General features: G+C 34.5%; 1 protein-coding gene across 6 annotated transcripts in view; it reads right to left on the minus strand.

Annotated features, from left to right (window-relative positions):
* FSTL5 (follistatin like 5) overlaps positions 1-18,042 on the minus strand; it is an 812,423-nt gene that overhangs the window by 67,371 nt on the left and 727,010 nt on the right. The window lies entirely within an intron of this gene.

Consider the following 18,042-nt stretch of genomic DNA (forward strand, 5'->3'; position numbering starts at 1 on the left):
AAAACTTAATTTGCCAAATATATAATTTCCTAAGCCCTTATGTGATATTTGAAAATATCATCCTTTATTCATATACATTCATATAAATTAATAAAGTATTATCTTTCTAAATTTTTTATAATATATGATTATCATGATCACAATTATCATATATATGATAAACATTTTGTTTATCATTTGCACAACTGTACATGGCTTTCAGTTCATTTATTACCTATGCACATTGTGAGGTGGGAGAAGCTACTTAGAAACTCAAGATATAAAAGATTAATACATTCATTTTAATTAAGTGTTGAATGTAAACTATGTTTACACTATTAGATTTATTTTATCCCAATTCCGGTTACGAGATTTTACTATCTGTAATGTTAAAATGCCAACAATCTGATATATGGCTGTAATTCTAACGAATGATCAGCTAATTAAGTTTCCTTAATGAGAAATTCAAAACCACAGAAGAAAAAATAATTATTTTTTTATGCACCATGTGTGGTATGAAAATGTGTTTTTCTGCTAATATTTATAATATTTAGCATTTACTTAAAATAAAATTCTCAGAAAACAAATTGATGCCAGGAAGTTATTTCACTCACCTTAATTTTATGCTATTCATATTACAAGCTAACACCATTTAAAATTAATCTCCAGGAGTAGGTACTTATATATTTTCTAACTATGTAACATAAAACAAATGGTATCCAATAAAGCAAACTTTATCCAATAGTGAAAGCATTTCTTCCCAAAGCTCTATTAACTATCCTTAGAGAATTTTCTAAGTACTTACCCATAATGCAATGTTCTTCTCAGTGCATTAGTAACAGGTAAACTATAGTTGTGGTTGGAAATACGGAAATTCATATTTTAAATTAAATGTTAGCAATTAAGTCTTATTAAGGCATCTCTTTTATAAAATAATGCCCTTCATTTTGCCTATTTAAAATTCTCAATATTCTTGCATTACTGGAATAATTATTGGATTTTGGAGCAAACTCACTTAAACATTTTTTATATTAGTGTCTTTACCCCTTTTTTCCTGGCTAAGAGAGTCAGTATACTGTTTGGGGATCCGATGGACAGCAATGTCCTCAGGGAAGGTAGCTCACTTGGCAAGCACCATAGATCGAAGGAAATTACTAATTCTATTTCCTTTTGACTGATACTGAGTTTCCCAGACTCTTCAGAGGCTAAGAGTGGTCACATTGCATATTTTAGTTCTGTATTGTAAAGATTAATATGATGCATGATTTCTGAGAATAATACTCCATTCCATCAACAGAGATAATAGAAGGCTTCCTTCCACCACATGTTCTCTTATTTCCCACTTTGAATGCTGTTCTATGAGGATATTAAGCCTCTAGTTTCCAAAGTCATTTAGAGGCCAGGAAGCTATTAGGTTAAGAGGAAAACCCAATACTTTGAGGGTGCAGAGGAGAAAAATAAAAGGAAACTGAATTCTTTATAACCTTGAATAGTTACACAAAAATAGAACAGCTATTCCCAGACTTGATGTTATTTAGGTAATTACATAGCTTTATTGCTTAAGGAACAGTTAATCTGGATTCTATTAATTGTGTTAGAATGCCAGATGTTTCATTTAAATTTTTTCATGTACTAATCAATAATTTCAGTGCATATATAGCCCTAAAAAGTCATCATTAATCAATACACTAATAACAAAGCCATAAGATTCCTTTGATTTTTCATATTTTTCCCTTTATATGTTAAACTTAATCTATGTGTGAATGTAATAGCCTATTTTGTATGCAGCTTTAAATGGAATAATCTTTAGATCTTTAAAATGTTAAAGATAAGATAGTCAACACAAATGACAAAAGCAACAGTTAAAAAAAAAACCTCATTGTTATTTAATTATAAGAATATATCAAAGGTCTGTAAGTAACGGTAAGGATCTGGGAACAATTTGAATGAAAATTTCCAGTTTGCCAGCTCTCACAAATTGCTTTTCTTTTCACCAGGTCTTTCATAAGTATTATCTTACAGAGACATACTACAAACCATAGGTTAGGCTAACACCCACATTTAATGGGATAAGGAAACGGAATCAGACTCCTTGGTGGTTGTCCAGCCAGTAACAAGGACAGATGGGATCTGATAGTCTATGTTCCTTTCCAATGTGGGAACCTCTCTGCATATGAAAGACACTCCCTCTTAGTTGATTGGTTATTCCTGGGAATGTGTGGATATGTTGCTCTCTTATTTATGCCTCATGTATAAAAAACATTGCTTTGGGTCTTTTTCCTCTATTGGAGGTTAAAAAGAAACCTAAGGGGCTCAAATACATGCCATCATGTCTGCAAGCAATACAGTCCTAATGGAGAATCACTGTAAGTCAGTATAGATCATGTTTATGAGCATTTATTCTGAAGCCAATTTCAAACTTTAATTCTTTCACTTACATTAAAATAATAATGACAACAATAATAATAGTACCTTGGGAAGTTACTAAATTTTTCTATGGCTCAGTTTTCTCTACAATAAAATGGAGACTGTAATAATACCTACTTCAAAGGGTTATTGTGAGTATTAGGTGAGATAGTAAAGTACTTAGGGTGTGCCTGGTGAGTATTAAGTACCATGGAAATACCATTCATACTACTACTACTACTTCCATTAGAAACACTAATTGAGCTAGATGATTTAGTGACTGTTAGCATCATAATGTTTTCTCATGTAAGTGAAAGAACTGAGACTAGAAGAGAAAATAAACCCGTTTCTGTCCTTGAAGAATTTACAGACTAGAGGGTGAAAAGAGCACTTAAAATAACTTGATGTGTGTCATAAAAATAAAAATAAAAAGGACCACATGCTACGAAAGCTCAGAGGAAGCAGTACAATGCAGGATAAAATATAAGGAAAAGAGGTAAGGCTTTCATTGAGCCTTCAAGAACGAATATTTTTATGAATGGAAAGAGAATGTTTTTAAAAGTTAACTTATGGAAATATTTTACAGGAAGTGTCAGAAGGCAGTTCATGATGAATTGCCTTCAAACAAATTAGGATATATGTATTTGGAGGAGAAAAATATCAGCCAATTTTCAAAATAACTTTGGACTTTGAAAAATGTCTACTCAATGATTTCTAAAAGTTTTGAACATTTTGTTTCAGCTTTTCAAAAGTTTTGCACTAAATTCAGTTATTTTGCTGTCTGGTTATAAAAGTTCACCAGAACTGAAAAATATATGCAGATCAAAATTAAAAAATGTAATGTAACATACTTTATTCGGAAAAATTGCAATTTTAAGAAAATTTATAAGTTTTCAAGTATAAAATAACACATTTTATACAGGAAACATTTATATGATTTTCATCAACAAAATCATACATTAATGATAAAAATATTTCCAAATGGCTACCTTCAGGATAATACTTTCATGACCCAATTTTCAGTCAGAAAAGCAGATATGTTACTATTAATACTATCAGCTTTGGCAAGGGAATAAATAATGTGCTGGATTTTACAAAATACCTGCTCGTATGCCCTTGAAATTGACTTTAAAGAATTAGTAAATTTAGACCAGTTGGTTTTTATAGAACAGAAGGGAAATACTTTTGACACATAAGAAATTTTGTTTTTGCCACAAGACAACTTCTGAACTTCTTTGTCACGAAAGAGTTGAAATGGTTCTCCACCTGTTGTGCAAAGGATTGCAAAGATTCTGTCATCCTTGACTGCCATCTTCCTCCCATACTTCACATCCTCAGGAAAAGCAATTGAATCTACCTTCTAAATGATGATCCCTTTGCAATAGCTCTACTATCCCCATGAACACAGTCACCATTATCATTATCACATGGTGTCTAACTTCTAACCTTATACTCATCAGTCTTTCTCACAAATTTGTTTGAGTGATTTTTTTTTTTTCATTCTTTAAGCATCAGACAAGTCATGACAGTAATCAGCTTCAAAATATCAGTTTCTGGAAGAGATAAATTTTGTGTTGGATTTTACAAAATACCTGCTAAGATACTCTTGAAATTTACAGGATCTTCTAATTTCTTTTAGACTGAAAGCCAAAAGTCTTTATAATGACCACCTGGCCTTACCTGAACTGACACCTCCCCAGTCTTCTCCAGCTTCATCATCAACTATACTTTCCTCGATATCTCTGATACAGAATCTCCTGGCCTCCATTGCTGTTCATCCAATATGTCATCCATGCTTCTGCCTTTTGGAGGGTCTTTCCCTGAAAAGTTCTTCCGTAGAATCCCAATGCCTGCTTCCTCAAGATCTTTGCTCATAATTCACTTTCTCAGCACGGCCAGCTTGATCACCCTATTTAATGATCAAACCCTCCTTCCCTGTGTGCACACCCCTTCTCCTCAGCTTTCCCAAGCCCTCCTGTCCTTGCTCTGCACTTTTACATTTTCCAAAAGCACTTACCACCTTACATATGGCATAATTTGTATTTTACTATATTTATTTATCATCTGCCTACATCTAATAGATTCTACGCTCCCAGAAGTTAAGCTTTTTGTGTTTATTTAGGTCAATGATATAAACCATGCACTTAGAATAATACTTAGTGAAATAGTATTCTCAATTTATAATTAATCAACTTCTAAGTCTACTTAATTATAAAAAGTAAGTTGCAACATTTTGTAGCATGGCAACTAATTATTATTATTAAGATCATGATCATTATTACTATTATTTATTTTCTTAAAAAATTTCTCCTCTGATGTTGAAATTGAGATTATTATTTTATGTAACAAAAATAATTGTACTCCTGCACTCAGCTTATACAACCTGGCTGTTTTAATGAGGTATTTTACAGAGACCTTATTTGTACAAGACACAAATTTTAAAAATTTACTTTTCATAACAATCTTTTTGTTGAAGTATGCACTATTGTTATTCCTTTTATACGGATAAAAGTAAACAGAAGACTAAGAGTACCAATGTTGATCCCTTCATATTGTAAAATTCCCACTTTCTTCTCAAGACACTAGAGTTCACTATATGTTACCTGACCATCCAACATACAGATAAATTCAGGCCTTCAATATTGGTCCTTATAGTAGCTTTTTATTAAATACAATATGATGTTTTTAAGATGAAAAAATTGTGAACTGATGTCACAGGATTCTCTTCCCATAACTAGTCACCTGTAAGTTCTTTGGGTTTCACATGCTCCACTTTGGAGACCACTGGTGTGCACATTTTTTGTTTATGCAGTCACCATTCATTTAATTTAGGAAAAATGACATGAAGCGAATTCATTATTCAGGAATATGTAATTAGGAAAAAGCATTAGTTATGTGCTCATATTTTATTTCAAAATTAACCTATATAATGCTCATGTATTGCTTACTGTAATTTACATTAAAAAAATAAAGATGGGATCTTCCTAGTTGCCCAGGCTGGCCTCCAACTTCTGGTCACAAGCAATCCTCCCACCTCAGTTTACCAAGTAGCTACAGACAAGTGCCACCACAAACAGCAGCATAATTTACACTTGACTACCCGAATTTATTTTGCTAGAAAAGTTGTTTTCAAACTGTATTGAGAAGCCTATGGAAATGAGACTTACTTGTAGCTGGCAATTGGAACCATCATAACAGAACAAAGGGGATCAGTTTGCATCTACTGAATGATTCTGTAAGATTTTATTTAAGTGATAGCTTCCAATTCTATATTGGAAATTTCTCTCCTACATAATAATCACTAAAATAAATGTTGTTCACACAGTAGCCTTTGCTTAACCTGGTGATATTGACATTATTAATTTACAATCTCTCTTCTGCAGTTTTATTGAATTATTAAACGTTTTCAAAAAAATGTTTCAAATAATAATGTTTAAAATTGTACTCAATCAATAGTCGTGATTTATATATGAGTTCTAGAATCTACATTTCTCAGTTTCTCATGCAAGTACTGTTGTCAGTGTTATATTGTCATGATGAATGAACTTTTTACCTTATTGCTTTGTGTAATATGTTAACATAAAATATATAAATAATAAAAAAGTTATACACATATTGATAAAAGCATTTTTTCTTTACTATTTTTAAAACATTGTTGAAGGATACGCAATTTACTTACATTATGAGATTTTAAAATTTCTTTTGTTGCTGTCTAAACTTAACTCCCTCACAATCTCAACATACATAGTATTAAAAAATTCATATTTCTTGAGGGGGTGCATATAAAACAAATTTAAAACACGTGATGTCCTAGTTATGGACCAGTTGTATCAACTTCTAAACATGAAATACTGACAATAGCAACAAAGATACACAGAACTTGTGGTTTGTTCTTGATATGAAGGAACAGTGAAGCACAGCTTGTTTATCAGTCTGACAAGGAAAGTACCAGCTGGCTAATTAAGTGAACCTAATTTAAAATAATGATGCAGTTCTCAAGATAATACGCTAATGATGGAGAAGACTGCTGATGATACTTAAGAATACTCCCAAGGTGTCACAATAAGCCCTTTCCGTATCCAAGCAGAACTTGATCGTACTCCATAGACCACAAAATGAGGTCAGTTGTTTACTAGTTAATCTTTTATACTACAAAACATCACCTGTATAACATTCTTACAAAAACTTTGATGGTGTGAAAAGCAATAATTGAAACAATTTGACATTTAAAGCAACACCAAGTTTATAGATTCCATTAAAAAAAATGACCTTTACTTTTTAGCTGCAGATAAAAATGATATTGATGTATTTACTGAAAACAAATATCCCAACGATCTCCTAATGCTAATATTTTATTATAGTTTTAAAAATCTTATATTGTCATGAAAATATTTATCATTTTAATAATAATATGTAATATTCGGTTTAAATTTTAAAGAATGTTTAGTCCCAAAATACACATTTAATACCAGTCCACACAGTCAAATACATGCAAAAATCAGAAATATAATTTCATGGATGAGGATAGCATGAAATACTAGGTGCTCAGTTTGACTGGACTGAAAAAGAAAACTTCAAAGTTTAAATTTCAATAAGTGTGACATTATCTCCTTTACTCTTGTTTTTTTTCAAGAAGGCATTTTGATTTTTGGACTTCACGGCCTTATTTCTATATCCATACTATGTATAATGTATACCATTTTATAATGCTTGGGAAAAATTAACTAAAATTTGATTACAATTAGTATTCTTAGTTCCCTCTGTATAATATGCTCAGATTAGAAAAAAATAGGTAAATGAAAGCACATCATACAGTAAAGAAGTAAAACATCATTTGGACACAAAAACATTCTAACTTTGAATCTGGGCTCATTTGACAAAAATGGTCAAATTGAGAATCGATGCTTTACTTTTTACAAAATTAACTTTGTACTTTGCAGTTCACCACAAATGTAAATGTGTGATGTCTTTATACACTTAGGTTGCTAGGATGATTAATTTATAAAACAAAAGTTGATATCTTTGTCTGTAAAATCAACCATTTTACATATTGTTTTAAATTAGAAAAAAAACCTCAAGAGAATTTAAAATTCTAAAAGATGAATTATTTTCAAGTATAAAAATGGAGTCATTGGCATATTCATAATTCAACTTTAAGCTTGTGCTCTGAGGACTAAAATTCACATACTCCTAAGGTAATGTTAAGACAAATATAAGGATGTGTTATTTCACCCAGCATGTAGGAGAGTTATGGAACTCATTATCTAAAGAGGTGCACAGGCTGAAATTATACATGGCTGCAAAAAAGAAGGCTTAGGTAAATTCAAAAATAGCAAAACATATTTTTTAAAAGATAAATGTATGTATTTTGGTAGCATATATATAAAACTTGAGGTAGATATTTACAGTCAACAACATGATGCAAAAAGTAGTTTCCCTCTCAGAAAGAATACTGCATTCTACTGCACCCAGTATGGAAATGTTCATTCCATATACTCAGGTGATCACTACATTTCTGTAGAATAGTTTGTCCAGAATGGCCCACATAATTGCAGTTGCTCTTTCACTCTCCTTCTTTGTAGCAAGGTATTTAATAGCTCTCATAATTGAAAACCCTTGTTTATAATTGACAGGTAATAATCCCATCATATACCTCTCCAGAGCTGAGTGAGCGACTTCCACTACATACTGCTGCCTCTGTGTTTTGCTCCAAGGATTAAGTGCCTACATTTTTTTTTTTCACAATTGGAACATATTTGATATGTTGCTTTTGATTCTATTCTCCAAATGGAGGGCAGCTATAGAAAGTGAGGTAATAAGGCTGATAAAGGGTGGCATGGGACAAAATGTAGCAAGAAAAGGTTAGGATTTGTCTTTGATAGTGGAATATCTGAGAATATACAGTGACTATTAGAAAAACCTGAATTACAGCAGCAGGTCTACACTAGCTTTTTAGATTGCTGCCAGCCAGCATATTCCTCAGGATAGTTGGGAATGTACTGCTATTCCCAGAGCATGTGGAGAGAAAAAATGGGAAATCAACTGCTTAGTTAATGAAGATACACATTTTTAGATTAACCTGATAATTGTTTTTTGTTTCAGTATTCCTAATTCATTTGGTCAGTCACAAAATCATTTTTTCTTGATTTCTTCTTGTATTTCATGTCATTAACTTATATTTTCTCTTTAATTTGGTCTTTCATATTCTTTTCAAATTTTACCAGCATGATTTTAACTTAATATTTTCTTAGTTGCTTTTATTCTCTGTAAGACTGCGTGTATATCTCTTTTTCATTCAATTCTGATAGTATTAATTGTGACTTTTGTTCTTGTTGTTTGCCAAAATTCCCAGATTTATCTATTTAATTAGTATTTTTTATTCATTTTTAAAAACTTTGATAGATAAATTTAACATGAAATTTACCATCTTAACCATTTTCAAGTGTACTGAAATATGTTCATAATTCTGTGCAATCATCACCCCTATGAATCTCCATAATTCTTTTTACCTTGTAAAATGGGAACTTTACAGTCATTAAACAATACTTCCTCAATTCTGCCTCTTCCGAGCCCTGGAAACTACTACTCTACTTTCAGTCTCTATTATTTTCACTACTCTAATTACCTCATATAAATGTAGTCACACAGTTTTTGTCTTATTATGACTGGCTTATTTCACTTAGCATAATATCCTCAGATTACACTCATGTTGTAGCGTATTTCAGAATTTATTTCCCTTGTAAGGCTGTATAATATTCCACTGCATGTATAAAGCATATTTTATATATCCATCTGTCAACAGACCCTTGAGTTACTTCCACATGATAATTCTATTTTTAATTTTTTAAATAACCACCAAACTGTCTTTCAAAGCAGCTCCACCATTTTAGATTCCCAACAATAATGCACAAGGGTTTCAATCTCTCCAACCCCTTGCCAAAACTTATTTTTTGTTTGGTAGTAGCCATCCTAATCAGTATAAGGTGCCATCTCATTGTAGTTTTGACTCACATTTACATTTCCCTAGCATTACTGATATCGGACATCTTTTTACACGCATATTGGCTATATGTATAATATCTTTGAAAAATGTTTATCGAAGTTCTTTGCGCATTTTTTTTTTTTTTTTTTGAGGCGGAGTCTCGCTCTGTTGCCCATGCTGGAGTGCAGTGGCGCGATCTCGGCTCACTGGAAGCTCTGCCTCCCGGGTTCATGCCATTCTCCTACCTCAGCTGGGACTACAGGGGCCCACCACCACGTCCGGCTAAATTTTTGTGTTTTTTTTTAGTAGAGACAGGGTTTCACTGTGTTAGCCAGGACGGCCTTGATCTCCTAATCCGCCCGCTTCGGCTTCCCAAAGTGCTGGGATTACATTTGCCCAGTTTTGAATCCAGTTTTGATTATTTTTGTGGTTGAGTTTTAGGAGTTATCTATATACATTGGATAGTAATCCCTTAACAGATACATGGTTTGCATATATCTTCTACTCTGTGGGTTGCCCTTTTACTTTTCACTCTGTTACTATTATCTGTGAATGAATAATTAAAAAAAATTATTAAGTCTAATTTATGTAATTTTTCTTTGGTTACTTGTGCCTTTGTTGTCACATCTTAGACATCCTTGCCAAATCCAATATCATAAACTTTTTGCTCTCTCTTCTAACAGTTTAAAATTTGCACCTGAAATTTAGGTCTTTTATTAATTTTGAGTTCGTTTTTATTTATGGTGTTATGTAAGTTTCCAACTTCATTCTTTTGCATGTGGACATCAGTTTTCCCAGCATCACTTGTAGACAGACTGCCATTGCCCCACTGAATGGTCTTGGCACCCTTATAAAAAAAAATTGACTATATATGTTTATTCACAAGTTTTCCATTCCATTCCATTATTCTGTATGCCTGTCTTTATGCTAGTACTACAGTTTATTGTAGCCTTTGCAGTAAGTTTTGACATAAGAAAATGAGAGTACTCCAGCTTTGTTCTTCATTTTCAACATTATGTTTTCTACTTAGGGTCCCTTAAGATTCCATATGAATTTTAGGAAATATGGGCTTCTCTATTTCTGCCAAAAAACAAAACAAAACAAAGCCTTAGCGATTTTGATAAGGCTTCCCAAAGTGCTGGGATTATAGCCATGAGTCACCGTGCCTCACCATGTTTAACTTTTAAAATCTATTGAGACAATTTCTGAAGAAGAAATTCTGATAAGAATTTCTCCGAATCTCTAGACTGCTTTGAGTAGTACTGACATCTTAACAATATTGAGTCTTTCAATTCATGAACATGGGATGTTTTCCCATTTATACATCTCCTTTAATTTCTTTCAGCAATATTTTGTAATTTCCCTTGTATATCTTTCACCTTCTTTACTAATCTCTATGTATTTTACTCTTTATTATGCTATGACAAGTTGAACTGTTTCCATAATTCTATTTGCAATTTGTTTATTATTAGTGTATAGAAATGCAACAGATTCATGTATGTTTCTTTCTATCCTGATACTTTACTGAATTCATTCATTAGTTCTAATAGTGTTTTGCATAATTTTTAGGGTTTTCTACATGTAAGATCATGCCATCTGCAAATAATTTTGCTTATTCTTTTTTAACTGGAGGGCTTTTATTCATCTTTCTAGCCGAACTGTTCTGGCTGGAAGCCCAATACAATGTTAAGTAGAAGTGGCAAAAGTGAACATCCTTGTCTTTTTCCTGAACTTAGAGGAGAAGCTCAGTCTTTCACGTTTGAGTTCTTCCCACATGGGTTTTATATGTTGCAATAGCTTCTTCCCATTCCTAGTTTTTTGAGTATTGTTGTTATGAAACAGTGTTAAATTTTATCACATGCTTTTTTGCATCAATTGAGATGGTCATGTAATTTTTCTTTTTCATTTTATTAAGGTTGTTTATTACAATGATCTGTTTTTATACATTGAATCATCCTTGCATTCCAGGAATAAATCCTACTTGGTCACGGGTATGATGTAGTTATGTGCTGCTGAACTTGGTTCGCTAATATTTAGTTGTGTAATTTTTCATCAGTGTTCATAAGGCATCTTGGGCTGTAGGTGTATTTTCTTGTAGTAATTTTTTTCTGGCTTTAGTATCACGGCAATGCTTGCCTCATAGAATGGGTTAGGCAGAATTTACTTCTCTTCAATTTTTTTAGTAAGATTTGAAAAATATTGGTGTTAGTTCTCTTTGAATGTTTGGTAAAATTCAGCAGTGACATCATCAGGTTTAGTGCTTTTCGTTGAGTTAGTTTTGATTACTGATTCAATTTTCTTAGCATTTGTAAGTATATTTATTTTTTCTATTTTATTATAATTTAGTCTTGCTGCATTTTGTGTTTCCATAAACTTGTCCATTTTATGTAGGTTATCCAATTTGACAACATACTATTGTTCATGGTACTCTCTTATAATCCTTTGCATTTCTAAAGCATTGGTATAATAGTAATGGCCCCACATTCATTTTTGATTTTATTAATTAAAATCTCTTTTTCTTATCCCATCTAGCTAATAGCGTGTCCATTTTTTTTTGATTTTTTTTTTTTTTTTTTTTTTGAGACGGAGTCTCGCTCTGTTGCCCAGGCTGGAGTACAGTGGCGCGACCTTGGCTCACTGCCAGCTCCGCCTCCGGGGTTCACGCCATTCTCCTGCCTCAGCCTCCCAAGTAGCTGGGACTTCAGGTGCGTGCCAATATGCCTGGCTAATTTTTTGTATTTTTAGTAGAGACGGGGTCCCACCGTGTTAGCCAGGATGGTCTCAATCTCCTCACCTCGTGGTCTGCCTGTCTCGTCCTCCCAAAGTGCTGGGATTACAGGCGTGAGCCACCGCACCGGCTATTTTCTTGATCTTTTCAGAGAACTAACTTTTGATTTCAATAGTTTTCTCTATTCTCTATTTTATCTTTCGTCTAATTTTTATCAGTTCCTTCTTTCTGCTAGCTCTGACTTTACTTCTTTTTCTTTTTCTTTCAGTTTTTTGATAGGTTGTTGATTTGAGATACTCCTTGATTTTTTAAAATATATTTATCATTCTAAATTCCACTCCCTTCGCATCCTTCAGCACTGGTTTTGCTATGTCCCATAAGTTTTGGTCTGTTGTGCTTTAATTTTCATTTGCTTCTAAGTATTTTCTAATTTTCCTTGTGACTTTTTTTTTTATCGATTGTTTAAGGTCATTTTAATTTCCACAATTTAAAAAGAATTCCAATTTTACTTCTATTATGGATTTCTACTTCCACACATTTATGCTTAGATAATTTTTATTATATGTAACTTTTTTTTTTTTTTTTTTTTTTGAGACAGAGTCTCACTCTCGCCAGGCTGGAGTGCAAGTAGCACGATCTCGGCTCACTGCAACCTCTGCCTCCCGGGTTCAAGCAATTCTCCCACGTCAGCCTCCAGAGTAGCTGGGATTACAGGAGTGTACCTCCACGCCTGGCTAATTTTTGTATTTTTAGTAGAGAGGGGGTTTCACCACGTTGGCCAGGGTCGTCTCGATCTCCCGATCTAGTGATCCACCTGCCTCAGCTTCCCAAAGTGCTGGGATTATAGCCACCTCGCCTAGCCATGTCTAACTTTTAAAATCTATTGAGACTTAATTTCTGGCCTAGCATATCATTTATCCTAGAAAATGTTCCATGAGCTCTTGAGAGAAAAATATATATATGCTATTGTCATTGGATAGTATTCTGTATTTGTCTGTTAGATCTGTTGGTTTATTGTGATAAGGTCTCTACTCCCTTTATTATCTATCTTCTGTCTGGTATTTCTATCAATTGTTGACAGTGAGGAATTGACGCTTTCAATTATCATAGTAGAACTCCAAATTTCTCAATTCTGTCAGCTTTCGCTTCACATGTTTTGATGGTTTAGTATTAAGTATACGCATCTTTATAATTTTTAAATCTGCTTGCTATTTTGCTGTATTGAATTTTTTATTAATAAATTATCTCCCTCTTTGTCTCTTGTAATTTATTTTTATTTTTATTTTGGGACAGAGTCCCACTCTGTCTCCCAGGCTGGAGTGCAGTGGCACAACCAAAGCTCACTGCAGCTTTGACTTCCAGGCTCAAGTGATGCTCCCACATCACTCAGTTTCCCAAGTATTGGGACTACAAGTGTGTGCTACCACATCCAACAAATTAAAAAATATGTATATAGAGAGACACCATCTCACTATGTTGTCCAGGTAGGTCTTGAACACCTGGGGCCACACACTGCCCCTGTCCTGGCCTCTCAAAGTGCTGGTATTAGAAGTGCGAGCCACCACACCAGGCCCTTGTGATATTTTAAGTCTATGGATACATATACTAGTATAGTTACCTCTACCTTTTGGTTACTCAGTGCATGGACTATCTTTTTCAATCCCTTATCTTTCAAACTTTTAGTGTGATTATACCTAAAGTGAGCCACTTGTAGACAGCATATACTTTGATCCTGTTTTTAATCCATTCTGTCAATCTCTGTCTTTTGATTAAATAATGTAAGCCATTTATATTTAAAGTACTTAGTGATAAGGTACTTACCTTTGTTATTCTGCTATATGTCTTTTAATATGCCTTACAGATTTCCCCTCTCATTTCCTGCATTATTGTCTTCATTCATGTTTAGTTATTTTTTTGTAATGAAATGTTTAAATTTCTCATTTTCTTTTGTCTATATTCTGCAGCTATTTTCTTTGTGGTTAGCATGGGGATTACACTTAATAGCTTAAAGTTATAGCAGTTCTATAATAGCTAAACATCAATAACATACAAAACTTTGCTCCTTTAATAGCTCCATTCTGATCTCTTTTAGGTGTTTATGTCACAAATTACAATTTTGTACACCATGTGCCAAAAAAATAAATAATTCTTTTAAATGCATTATTTCCTTAAATTATGTAGAAAACAAAAGGGTTTTTGCAAAACAAAGTTACAATAACTTTTAGACTAATAATATTTATGCATTACTCTCGTATCAGGTAAGAAACAAAAAGTGAAGTTACCAAATTTTACTATAATCATTAGATTTTGTGATTGTTCATATATTTGCTTTTATAAAGATCTTTATTTCCTCATATGACTTCAAGTTACTATCTAGTGTTTTTGTTTTGTTTTGTTTTGTTTTGTTTTAAGACGGACGGAGCCTTTCTTTCTCGCTCAGGTTGGAGTGCAGTGGCAAGATCTCGGCTCACTGCAACCTCTGCCTCCCAGGTTTAAGTGATTCTCCTGCCTCAGGCACCTAAGTAGCTGGAACTACAGGCACCTGCCACCATGCCCAGCCAATTTTTTGTATTTTTAGTAGAGATCGGTTTTCACCATGTTGGCCAGCATGGTCTCAATTTCCTGACCTCGTGATTCACTCACCTCAGCCTCCTGAAGTGCTGGGATTACAGGCATGAGTCACGGTGCCCAGCCTGTGTACTGTTTTGATTTACTCCTGTGTTTTTTTTACTTTGCTGGGCTACCTTGAACATTTCTTACAGGACAAGTCTAATAGCAACGAACTCAGCTATTGTGTATCTGGGAATATCTTAATTTCTACCTCACTTTTGAAGGACAATTTTTGTTTGATATAGGATCCTTGATTGACTTTTTATTTTTTTATTTATTTATTTATTTTTGAGATGGAGTCTCACTCTGTCGCCCGGGCTGGAGTGCAGTGGCCAGATCTCAGTTCACTGCAAGCTCCGCCTCCCAGGTTCACGCCATTCTCCTGCCTCAGCCTCCCGAGTAGCTGGGACTACAGGCGCCCGCCACCTCACCCAGCTAGTTTTTTGTATTTTTTTATAGATACGGGGTTTCACAGTGTTAGCCAGGACGGTCTTGATCTCCTGACCTTGTGATCCACCCATCTCGGCCTCCCAAAGTGCTGGGATTACAGGCTTGAGCCACTGCGCCCGGCCACTTTTTTTTTTTAATTTGGTCTTGTAGTACTTTGAATGTATGGATCCACTGCCTTCTTGCCTCCATAGTTTCTAGTAATAGTAATAAATCTGATAATCTTATTGAGGATACACAGTATGCGTAGAGTTGTTTCCCTCGTGATGCTTTCATAATTCTTTCTTTGGCTTTGGCTTTTGAGAGTATAATTCTAATGTGTCTTGATGTCGGTCACTTTTATCTATCATACTTGGACTTTGTTGATCTTCATGTATGTTTATATTCATGTTTTTCATTAAATTTGGAAAGTTATTAGCCATGATTTCTCCACATATTCTGCAGTCCATTTCTCTTGCTCTTCTCCTTCTGGGACTGCCACAATGCATATGTTGGTACACTTGACTGAGTCTCACAGGTCCCTTAGACTTGGTTCACTCCTCTTCAACTGTTTTTCTTTCTGGTTCCCAGACTCAGTAATTCAATTGCACTATCTTCAAGTTAGTTGATTTTTCTATCTGCTGAAATCTGCTTTGGAATACCTCTAGTATATTTTTCATTTCAATTATTGTAACTTTTCATCTTTCAAATTTTTAAAGATTTTTTATTATTTACTAATATTGTGTCTGGAATTGGTGAGTTCTTGGTCTCACTGACTTCAAGAATGAAGCCGCAGACCCTCATGATGAGTATTACAATTCTTAAAGATAGTGTGTTTGGAGTTTGTTCCTTCTGATGTTCAGATGTTTGTGGAGTTTCTTCTTTCTGGTGGGTTCATGATCTCCCTGACTTCGAGAGTGAAGCTGCAGACCTTTGCAGTGAGTGTTACAGTTCTTAAAGGCCACACGTCTGGAGTTTTTCATTCCTCCTGGTGGGTTCGTGGTCTCGCTGACTTCAGGAGTGAAGTTGCAGACCTTCATTGTGAGTGTTACAGCTCATAAATGTAGTACAGACCCAAACACTGAGCAGCAGCAAGATTTATTGCAAAGAACAAAAGAACATAGCTTTCAGAGCATGGAAAGGGACCACAGTGGGTTGCCACTGCTGGCTTGGGTGGCCTGTTTTTATTCGCTTATTTGACCCCACCTACATCCTGATGATTGGTCCATTTTGCAGAGAGCTGATTGGTCCATTTTGCAGAGTGCTGATTGGTCCATTTTACAGAGTGCTGATTGCTCCATTTTGACAGAGTGCTGAGTGTTGTTTTTCCAAACCTTTAGCTAGACACAGTGTGCTGATTGGTGCATTTACAATCCTTTAGCTAGACAGAAAAGTTCTCCAAGTCCCCAACCAACCCAGAAGCCCAACTGGCTTCACCTCTCAATATTTCCATTTTGTTTTTACATTATTTCCTCAACTTTCTTTTTATCTTTAGTGCTTTGAGCATCTTTAAGATAGTTGTTTTAATGTTTTTATCTAGTAAATCTGCCTCAGGTCTTTTTCAGGAATACATTCTGTTGATTCTGTTTTTGTTTTCTTTTCTTCTTTTTTTTTTTTTTTTTTTTTGAGAGGGAGTCTCACACTGTCACCCAGGCTGGAGTGCAAGTGCAGTGGCATGATCTCTGCTCACTCCTAGCTCTGCCTCCTGGGTTCACACCATTATGCTGCTTCAGCATCCCGAGTAGATGGGACTACAGGTGCCCACCACCACAGCCAGCTAATACTTTTTTCTGTATTTTTAATAGAGACGGGGTTTTACCATGTTAGCCAGGATTGTCATGATATCCTGACCTGGTGATTCACCTGCTTTGGCCTCCCAAAGTGCTGGGATTACAGGTGATTCTATTTTATTTAAATGACCATACTTTTCTGTTTCTCTGTATACCTTGTGACTTTTTTTTGTTTGTTTTTGAAGACTAGGCATTCAAATCTAATAACTGTGATAATTCTAGAGATCAGATTCTTCCCCATCCTCTTGTTTGCCATTTTTTTTTAAGACAGAGTTTTGCTCTTGTTGCCCAGGCTGGAGTGCGATGGCATGATATTGGCTCACAGCAACTTCCGCCTCCTGGGTTCAAGCGATTCTCCTCTCTCAGCCTCCCAAGTAGCTGGGATTATAGGCATGCACCATCACACCTAGCTAATTTTGTATTTTTAGTAGAGATGGTGTTTCTCCATGTTGGTTAGGTTGGTCTTGAACTCCTGACCTCAGGTGATCCACCCACCTTGGTCTCCCAAATTGCTAGGATTACAGGCGTGAGCCACTGTGCCCAGTCACTGCTGTTTTTTTAATTGCATTTTTTGCTTTTGTTTATTACTGTAGGCTGTCTCTGTTCCAAGGTTCAGCCTAATGTAAACTTAAAGTCTTCTAAGGTATTTTTCTGAGCCTTCCTCTGGGCACCAACTGGTCACTTTCTAATTTTTCTCCTATATGTGTTTGTTTTTAAATAAACTAGTACTTAATGTCTGGTTCTAAAATGAAGAACTGGAGAAAAATGAAAGAGGAGTATAAACAGGCACTAGGCTTTACACGTCCTGGAAGTCACTTTTACCAAAGGAAAAGAGGCTTGCAACAATGGGCAAGGTGTAACAACAATGTTCACCCACCTCTGTCTGTAGCTCTGTAATCAGAAGTGTCAATCAACAATCAAAGAACAGATACCCCAAATTTAAAGGACAGGATCCTTTTTGCTCACCTTGGCTCCTGCATTCTGCATGCAAGCTGCTCCTGTTTTTGTTGTTTTCTACAATTAATACTTTAATAGATCATATGTTTATCAATTCCCTTGCTCACTATCAGGTCAAACTTACGACTAATTTTCCTGATTCCTGAAGTAAACAATTTGTTTCC

Source organism: Macaca fascicularis, chromosome 5 (genome assembly GCF_037993035.2).
Source record: "Macaca fascicularis isolate 582-1 chromosome 5, T2T-MFA8v1.1".
Classification (NCBI taxonomy): Eukaryota; Metazoa; Chordata; class Mammalia; order Primates; family Cercopithecidae; genus Macaca; species Macaca fascicularis.